General features: G+C 60.2%; 1 long non-coding RNA gene across 1 annotated transcript; it reads left to right on the top strand.

Annotated features, from left to right (window-relative positions):
* The first annotated feature begins 5,194 nt into the window (after positions 1 to 5,194).
* Positions 5,195 to 8,861, top strand: LOC135978926 (uncharacterized). Its single transcript, XR_010596266.1, has 3 exons — positions 5,195 to 7,433; positions 7,894 to 8,066; positions 8,220 to 8,861. It is a non-coding gene; the product is annotated as an uncharacterized LOC135978926 (long non-coding RNA).
* The last annotated feature ends 870 nt before the right edge of the window (positions 8,862 to 9,731 follow it).

Below are 9,731 nucleotides of genomic sequence, written 5' to 3'. Positions count from 1 at the left end.
GAGGCAGCTGGGGAGATCCTGCTGTCTGTGTAATCTCCTCCTTGGGGAGTGTCAGTGAGGCCCGAATCTCACACGCTCCTTTGTCTCCTTTGCCTCTCACAGGAGCTCATTGAGGAGCTTCCTCCTAATTCTCCACCCGGCGCCGTCCTGGCCAACTCCCTCATTGCTGTGGCCAACCTCAGGTACCGAGACCCTCCCGCCCGGTTCCCCTAACCCCGGTGCTGCTCAGGCCCGTGTCTGGGAGTCACTGCCCCTCCCACTCCCAGGTCACCTCCCAAGGGGGACTCCTCTGGCACAGGTGGCAGGAAGGGCCACTCCCTCTCCTGGCTGCTCTGTTCTTTTCACTCCAGTCACATTGCAATGACTTTGGGGAGAGGCTGACTCCCAGGATCAGATACAGGAGGGGCAGCAGGGTCCAGGGAACAGGCGCGATTCCTGCCCTGCCACTGTCGGTCTGGGAAACCTTGGCCTTATCATTCCCTGGCTCGGTGCCTCAGTTTCCATTCTTGCCAGCCTCTGCCTATTTCCCTGCAGTTTCACGTCCGTGTTGGTGCCAGTCCCACCCCCGCACTGCACAGTCTAATACCAGCTCCTCTCTCTTGCCAGCACCATGACACCTGCCCTGGAGCCGGAGCTGGAGACCCACCTCCTCCGAGCCACGCTGCACGCCGTGTTCACCCTGGGCACGCAGACGGACACCAACCAAGTCCAGGTAGATCAGCCAGCTGTTATCCTGCCCGAATCCTTGCTAATTGCCTGCAGTGGGATGTGAATGAGAGAGGCCAGGATATGTGTTTGGGGGTCTCACCAGTGCTTCCCAGAGACTCCTCTTCCCATCCTGTGGCAGGTGTAGCCCCAGTTTCCCTAACTCTGACCTATGGCTCTCCCTTGCTTTGCAGGATCTGCATAGGGTCATACCAGACCTCCTGGACGCCATGCTGGGGAACCTGCTGGAAAAGACCCCAGACACGGACAAGCTCCACTACATCTTGGAGGTGAGCCCGATGAGGGGGTGGGGGCAATTTTACCTTAACTCTTAGATCCATTTTCCAGTCTGTCCTCCTAGCTGGGCCCCCAGTGGCCGTCCTTGGTCAGGGCAGTCAGTGCAATGCAGGGTCAGGCCCTTCCTCCTTGAAGGACAGAGGAAGGAGCTGGGACTTCAAGCCAGAGCTCTGCCTGGTTGTGTCGAGCACTAACCACAGGGCCCCCGGCTGGCTTGGGGAGTGAGAGTCTGAACCCCTCCTGGGAGATCCAGAAGATGGTCCTCAGAGAAGAGCCACAGCCTCATTCCTAGAGAAACAGGAGGGCCCCAGAGAATCAGCCCTTGTCTCTGACGGGCCCCGAGATTCCTGGGGGGATTGTGCTCACACTCAGTCCCTTCACCCAGCCAAGGACTTGAGAGCCAGGGAGGGGGGAGGGGTCTGTCTCCTTCCTGGGGAGCTGTTCAGGAATCAGCAGTTCAGGGAGGATGGGACCAGCCCCGACACCGAGCATTGTCCCAATCTAGAGAGACAATGACAAGCTGTGACCTGCAGGATACAAGCATCGTCCTGGGGGCAAGAGTCCCCTTCTAAAACTCTGCGGTCAATGAATCAGATATTCCACCCCCACCGCATGCAATGTCTCAGCCCCCTTGGGATGGGGGGGGGGGGGCATTAGCACTACACATGCACCCCCTCATCAATCCTGAGCTGCCTCCTTTCCCCACAGCACATTCACTACTGGACCGTGTCCAGGGTGCCACGAGAGAGAGCCAGGGCCATCAGGAGCAGCGCGGCCCTGCTCACGTCCGTCATCTCCCTCCCTGACTTTGACGTAAGTGGCCTCTGAGCCCAGCTTCCTGACTCCAGGCGTAGGGGGGCCGGCTCCAACGGGCTGGAGGATCTGCGGCTGCAGGGGCTGTGGGCTAGGAGTGATCCTCTTGGGGAGGCAGAGTCAGAGCAGAGAATGAGCCTGGCTTGAGTCAAGTTCTTCTTGTCCTGGTTAAGTGGCGACTCTCGCTTGTAAGGGGAGCAGGCTCCAGGTTCTTGCCTTCCCGTCATCCTGGAGCAGCTGGGGAAGCAAATCCTCCTGGAGGGCCCTGCCCACATCTCTGTCCTCCGGGCTCCCTTGCGGGCAGAGATAACTAAGGATTCAGCTCTAGCTCCTATCCTCTAGCATCTCCTGCAGAGGGGCTGAGGGGAAGGAGAGTCCTGGCCCAGGCGGGGACTGGGAGCTGACAGGAAAATGCTGATGGAGTCCCCTCTCCCTCTCCCTTCCATTAGAACTCAGCCGAATTCCCCAGAATGGGCCACCACGTGGCACAGCTGGCTCTGTCCATCAGTGACACAGACGAGGACATCAGCCGGCAGGCCAGGGAGGGGGTTTACCGGCTCTACCAGCTCCTGCTGCGCCAGAGGGGTAAGGAACCCGGCTAGACGAGTGAGACTGGGACCCCAGCCGATTTCTCTCCGAGTGACCCTGGCTGGCGGATCAGTCTCTCTCTCTCTCTTTCTGTGTTCTCCACCACCCCCGCAGTTCTGTTGGGCTCTGCCCACCGTGCAGCCACCAATGGGATTGGAAGGACACAAGCCCTGCAACCAGAATGACCAATGTGTATGTGTCTCTCTCTTTCCCAGAGCTGACCATCCGTGAGGTCGAAGACCTTTGGTGCTGGGACTGGCACCAGGACAGCCGGCTCCTCGGCTATAAGAACACCGCCAGGGTGGGGGAGGTAAGGACACTCTGCCAGGGCATGGCACAGCTCTGCAGGCAGGTGGCTGCCTCCTGGAGCCACGCGACGGAGTTGCCGTTCTAGGCCAGGATTTGGAGCCTGGTTCGGGGCAATCTGCTGAAGCCTCACATCTGGTTGGTTTCAGGTTTTTGGCAAATTCTTCTCCGAGGGGCAGAGAAGATTCTTCCTGCAGACAGCAGTGCTGGCCATGCACGACCCCCTGCTGCGTGTCAGCCAGGCTGGGCTGCTCCTCACTTACTCCCTCCTGGGGCAAACCGAGCAGCTGATGGGGAGCAAGGTGAGCAGCTGCATTAGACTCAGGAGATTGGGGCGGGGCCCAGGCCTCATTCCCATCCTCTGGCCATTCGCCGGCCTGGCAGCAAGGCGACTGGTGGGGAATGAGAGTGAGAGCAGGTGCTCCTGGGAAGGGAGATGAATTCACCTCCATGAGCAGGAGGGAGGAGGTTGTCCCCGGAGCAGCTCCAGCCCAGCTCGTTAGCAAGGCTAATGAATGACAAGCATTGCCTCAGCACGGACTTCTGTTCTTGGGAAGGGCAGCAGAGTCCTCTACGTGCCCTCTGCGAGCCTCTCCTGTCACCCGCGCCACCACCCAGAGTTGTTCCCGTCACTGGCAGCCTGGGAGGCCAAGGACTGAGGGGTGATGGCGACTGACCGGGCAGTTCTGAGGCACATGGGCGGGGGAAGCTCGTCCTGCTGCTGGCAGGGCTGGACTCGCTTTAGAGAGAACGGGAGGATTCAGTCAGCAGGGGCTGCTGATCTGCCCCATTCACCAGGGCTGCCGTCCTGCGGCTTCAGCCTCAGTGCCTGGGATGACTTGGGGAAAGGTCTCAAGCTCCCCACATCCCACTTCACTGCTGCCAGAATCCCTCCGCCCCCCCCCCGCCCCGCTAGAGCCCCCTCCCTGCCCAACCTGGGTGGGGGTGGAGGAGAGGGGTCAGAGAACTTGAGCTGTGGATTGGAGGTGGAACAGCTGTCAGGGGCACTGGGTGGGAGGTGGCAGGAGCTCCCCCTACAAGGAGGTTGTTGGCAATGGAGGTCCCTTGAAAGGAAAACAAGACTCCATTCTGGGGGTCAGGAGGGGGACTCCATCCTTCAGAGGTGCGCGGGTGCTGGGTGGAATTGCTGCTGGTCCCAGGGGCCCTTAATTCCCCGATTCCACGGGGGCATCTGAGTCTCTGACAGGTCCTCGTTCCCTTGCAGCACGAGGTCGTCACGGTCAAAATAATGAACGAACTTCACATCATCCGGCACTTGCGCCAAGTGCCGGAGGCGCTGCAGGAATTCTGCCTCCAAGGCCACCAGCAACTCCTGCTCCCTCTAAACGTGGAGTGTAGTGAGACTGAGCGGCCTCCCTCCGAGCAGGAGAGCGAGGGCCCCTCTACACACCCCTTGGAGGGCAGAGCCTATATCGCCCCACCCCCCTTGCCTGTTGGCTGGCCACCGGGGCCTCTGGTAGACTCTGTTTCAACTGAGCGGCCTCCCTCCGAGCAGGAGAGCGAGGGCCCCTCTACACGCCCCTTGGATGGCAGAGCCTATATCGCCCCACCCCCCTCGCCTGTTGGCTGGCCACCAGGGCCTCTGGTAGACTCTGTTGAAACTGAGCGGCCTCCCTCCGAGCGGGAGAGCGAGGGCCCCTCTACACGCCCCTTGGAGGGCAGAGCCTATATCGCCCCGCCCCCCTCGCCATAAGGACCGGGGCGTGGGGTCGGAAATATAAAAGGCCGGCCCTTGACCACAGTTGGGGAACAGCCTGCAACAGAGGAGGACACTTGGCCTGTTCTCCAGAGTCCCCTAACCCTAACCCCAGACATGGACGAGGACTGGCCCGGAGTACCCGCTGCGGTTTACCCCAGGGAGCCGGAAGAGGCCTGCAGGCCGCAGGTACCAAACCCCGGGGAGGCAGGAAGTAGCCCAGGGGCAGCCCGGGAGCTGCTGGCTGCAGAGCCCGGCGCGGCTCAGTCGGCGTGTTGAGGCTGGATCCCCGCCGACGCAGGGGCAACCAATCCTGCCCCTGCCAGCGCCTTGGGCTGGGACGCGGGGGAGGAGGGTGGGACCGCGTCCCCCTGCCACCCCACCCCGGGTGGCTGACCCCCTACATGGTGCAAGGAGGCTCTAGCCCAGGACAGGAACTGTTTGTTGGCTGGCCACCGGGGCCCCGCCCAGGCTAGAGCCAGCCCTGTCAAGTCTGTCTGTTTGCTGGCTGCCAGGGTTCCACCCAGGCCAGGGCCCGCCCTTGAAGTCTGGTTGTTTGTGGGGTGCTTGGGCCCCGCCCAGGCCTGAGCCACCCCCGATACAATGTGTTGAGGGGCTGACCACTTGAGCGACCTCAGCCCAGCAGCGCCGGCTCTACCATTTTTGCTGCCCCAAGCAAAAAAAAAAAATGCAACAACGCTCGGACTGCCAAAGCGAGCAAAAAGAAAACCAAAAAAACCCCCCAACAACTTGGACTGCTGCCACCCGAACTGCCGAAGCAGAAAAAAAACCAACAACAACGCTCGGACTGCCGCCGCCCGAACAGCTGAAGTGCAAAAAACCAAAAAAGTCGCCCGGCCTGTGCTGCCCCAAGAATGGACGGAATGCCGCCCCAGGCATGTGCTTCCTCCGCTGGTGCCTGGAGCCAGCCCCGCAGCCCAGGCCGCAGCCTGGTTGCGACAGCTGATCGCTGAGGTGGGGCGGCTGCTCCACCCCCATGCAAGAGGGCGCTAGAGTAGGCCAGAGCGGCTCCAGAGGCTGGTAGCCAATCAGAGAATGGTCAACTGAGAGCCAATCAGGGCCGAGATTAGAGCCAGCCAATCAGGGCTAAGCTAGGCCCTATATAAAGGCTGCCCAGGCGAACAGCAGGCAGTATCCCCCAAACCTTGATAGGAGAAGGTCTGTCTTCAGAGCAGGAGACCAGCATCTCCGAAAGAGCAGTGCTGGGCAGGCTCAAGGGAGCATACTACAGCTCCGGCCCAAGACCTGCCAGACTGCGGGCCCTGATAGAAAGGGCCTAGAGGGCCCAGAGGAGAAGTGGCCCAGGGACAGTTGGACAAGGGGAGAGCAGGGAGACTGCCACTAGAGGATCCCTGGGTTTGGACCCAGGATAGTTGGTGGGCCTGGGTCCCCCCGTTCCCTCTTGTACTGCAGCTGGCCATACGATGGCTGAGTCAAACTGCATCCGGCCCTTGAGACAAGGGGCTAGACTTTGCGGGTTTTGGTTGGCCACTGAGGCAGGTGCAAGGACTGTTGCTAACCTACTTCCCGCCGGAAGGAGATGAGGATGGATTAGGGGGCACTGCTGGAGGGAAGTGGCCTGAAGAAGGACACCGTCAAGCGGACTAGGCAGATTGTGCCACATGGAGAGACCAAAATGGTGGAGAAAAGAGACTTCTATTGGAGGGCCTGGGTGGCTTGGCTTGCCGAACAGCAGCGGGAGTTGTTCTGGCTGCTGTGGAGGTCGGCACCCAGACCAAACAAGAGATCCGGCACCGAGGGCGAGAGGCCAGGAACGCTGAACTACTTCGCCTGTAGGTGACAGGGACACTAAAGGAGGGAGTGTCCCTCCTGGGAGGGGGCAGAGAGGCCCCACCCAGAAAAGGCACCCCCTGTGAGAGTAACAGGGGGGCCCCCAGCTTGTTGGGTCTGTGGGGAGCCAGGGCACCTGAAGAGAGAGTGCCCCTACAGGACTCCCAAGGCCTGGGCCAGCCCAGAAGGAAGGGCTAGGGCCCCAACAAGCAGGAGTAGGGATGTGCCAGGGGGAAGACCCAGAAAGTGCTTCCATTGCCACCAATGGGGACATTTAAAGAGGCACTGCCCCCTGAGGCAGAAAGGGGGAGTGTCTGAGACAAGGGCTCGGTCAGAGACCAGCCACAGAGAAGAGGTGGTGAAGACGGAGGCCCCTAGAGAGAAAGGGGCTGGGGCAGAGAGGCCCCACCGAAATGAGGGAACCCACATAGGAGCCAGGAGGGCCCATGTGGGAACCCAAAGAGAAGTAGGAACCCACGTAGGACCAGGGCGTTCTACAGTGGGAACCCAGACCCTACAGGTGGGAAGCAGCTGGCTCCAGACTTTGGAGGGCCTGCGAGAGGAAAGGGATGCCCTGCAGGCCCCACTACGAAGGAAGCTGGGGTGATAGGGACCCCTTTCCTCCCCTCCCCCGTGAGCATTTTTTAAGGGGGAGGGTTTGTGGTGGGACGGCTGCCCCACCCCCATGTGAGAGGGAACTAGAGTAGGCCAGAATGGCTGTGCAAGCCGTCAGCCAATCAGGGAAGGGCCTACTGAGAGCCAATCAGGGCCGAGATTAGAGCCAGCCAATCAGGGCTAGGCTAGGCCCTATATAATGGCTGCCCAGGAGAGCAGAAGGTAGTCTGTCCCAGAATTTCATGGGAGAAGGTCTGTCTCCAGAACAGGAGACCAGCATCTCGGGCTGGGCAGTACTGCATCTGGCCATCCGGTGGCCGAGACAAATTGTAACCGGTCCTTGAGACAAGGGGCTAGACTTTGGGGGTTGCGGTTGGCCACCGAGGCAGGTGCAAGGACTGTTGCTAACCCCCGCCCCTGGAATGGGGTGAGGATGGACTAGTGGACACTGCTGGAGGCAGTGAGCAACGCGGCTCCAGATGCCAACGGAGGACAAGAGACGGATGGGACGCTGCCAGCAGAGGGCGTTCCCCAGGGACTGAGCTAATTCCCAGAGCGACCAGCGGGAGGCGCCATGCTGGTGAGTCCCAACCCCGTCAAAACCGCCCAGCCCTATTGTGGGCCCACTGCTACCCTGCAGACTGTGGTCAGGACCAGACTGGGCCAGCTGGAGTGGCCTCCCTCTGATTGGGAGAGCGAGAAGGGGAAATGGAGCCCCCTGGCACTCACAGAAACTCTCTCCCCTCTCTGTGGAGCAGGGTTCTTCCCTCTGCCCCCCAAATTCCTTCATATGGGGCAGGACCTCTTTCCTTTGCACCCACTCCCCTCTGTCTACCCCCCCTCATTCCCGCTGCGCCCAGGCAGAGCTCTCCCTGCCCCATATGGTCCAGAAAAGCCCTTGTGTCAGGGCCACAGCCCCACTGGAGCTCGGAAAGCTCCACTTTTGAGGAGGTGGGGGTGGGACAGAGGCTCAGGGCTAGCTTCACCTCCTGCCCTTTAGTCTCCCCTTGGCCCTTCTATGGGGTCTCTGGGTGTGACAGGAATAGGAGCCTCCTTCCCAGCTGTCTTCCAGGCCCTGGGATCTGGCACAGCCTCCCAGACGGGCGCTTCCTGTAGCTGAGCCACGTCAGGGAGCAGTGGGGACAGGTCACCTCGTCCCAGCAATGCCGGCTCTCAAAGAGGCTTAGATGGAAGACCCCAGGCCCTCATGGAGGTAAGAGCCATTTACTTCTTGGGGCGTGTGGGTCTCTTGGGGGAGAAATGGCATCCCCGATGCATAGCCTGGCTGGGAGCTTTCCCTGTCCCTGGATTCCAGCCCTGGTACAGAGCCCTATTTCTCATCATGATATCCTCATTTTATTCTCAGAGGCGGTGTCCAGGATCCTGGAGACGGTTTCCTGCTGCAGGAGGTTTGAGCGGGGAGAGATCACTCACTGTCACGACCCAGGGGTCTCCAACCCAGGTCTGCAGGGTTCATGGGAGCAGCCACACTCCAACCCTCCACCTGGAAGCCTGCTGAAAATTGCTTACCTCGGACCCATGAAGTTCAGCCCCAGTTTGAGGCTCCACTCCTGAGGTCCTATTGGAGGAGTCCCAGGAAAGCTCCCTGGCCCTGCGTAAGACAGCAGCAGGAACACGAAGCTGACTGAACACCAGGCCTGCTCCCGGTTCTGGACCGTGCGCTGCCTGGTTCTGCTGCCGCTCCCCTGGCTTGATTTCCTGGCATCTGAGTTGTGGTGGTGATCGCACGTTTGTCTTTTGCTGCTGATCTTCCAGTATCCTGACCCGGCTGACTCCGCACTCCTGTCATGTGAGTGTGGACTCTGGCTCTGACCAGTAGGTCTGGCTGCCCTTGACCCAGCTGTGACATGGACTTTGATACAATTTCTCCATTGCCCCTTTCTGATCTCCAGGAAGATACACGAGTCCCTTGGCTCCCAAAGTCCCAGTTGCCCGCTATTCAAGGGCTGAGGGGTAGTGCTTGTATCGCCCCACCCCAGCTGCTTTTCCTAGGGGAATCTCCCAAGAGCAGAGGAGAAATCTGCTCTTTTCTTAGGATCAGTCCCACCCTGGCCTCAGCTCAGCTACTTTGTTTACCTGGGGTCAGGCACCACTTTTGAAGCCCTCAGCATGGGGGTGGAGGTGGGAGTAGAGGCTGGAGCTCCAGCAGTTTCCACCAAAGAACACCCCCCTGTCTTTCTATGGTCCGGCTAGGGCTCCCCATCCACCCTGGAGCTGAACAGCTGGGAGCTGATGGATTGTCCTTGGTGGGCCATGTTCTTGTGTGTGATGAGAGGGCCAGGAGCAGATGCACCACGCCTGGCCAGGACCGGGCTAAGCAACCTGTAATGCTAGGTGAGTCAAACCAGGGCCACAATACAGACACCCTGGGCATCCATGGGGACTGAATCTGGGCCCTTCACTACGAATAGCACAACTCGTTCCAACTTGAGGCATGACGCTGGTGACCCCTGCCAGCCCCTCTGAGGTGGGTCAGTATTATCCCTGTTCGCTGGGGCATAGGGATAGAAAGCAACTGGCTGCAAGGTCACACATGACGTCCCTGACAGAGGCAGGAAGGAAGCGTGGGACTGATACCAGTCGAGCTCCAACCGCTAGACTCCACCCATTTCCAAAGTCAGAGAACCCAGGAGCCCTGACTCTGACACTAGGCCTTAAATGACAAGACCAACCTCCCTCCCACTCAGGAAGCCATAGAAGGGACCATCTGCTGAGCTCCCCTTGGCAATGCCGCTGTCAGAGACCATTGCTAGTGGGTGACAAGTGCCTGAGCCCGGAACTGCTTGAGAGCCTCCTAGAGACTCGCAGGTGTTTGACTGGGACCCTCAGGGAGCCGTGGCAAGAGCCTCTCCGGCTC

This window comes from Chrysemys picta, unplaced genomic scaffold (assembly GCF_011386835.1).
Source record: "Chrysemys picta bellii isolate R12L10 unplaced genomic scaffold, ASM1138683v2 scaf544, whole genome shotgun sequence".
NCBI lineage: Eukaryota > Metazoa > Chordata > Testudines > Emydidae > Chrysemys > Chrysemys picta.
The sequence above is the reverse complement of the archived record's forward strand: the minus strand, read 5'-3'. Positions and strand labels throughout refer to the sequence as shown.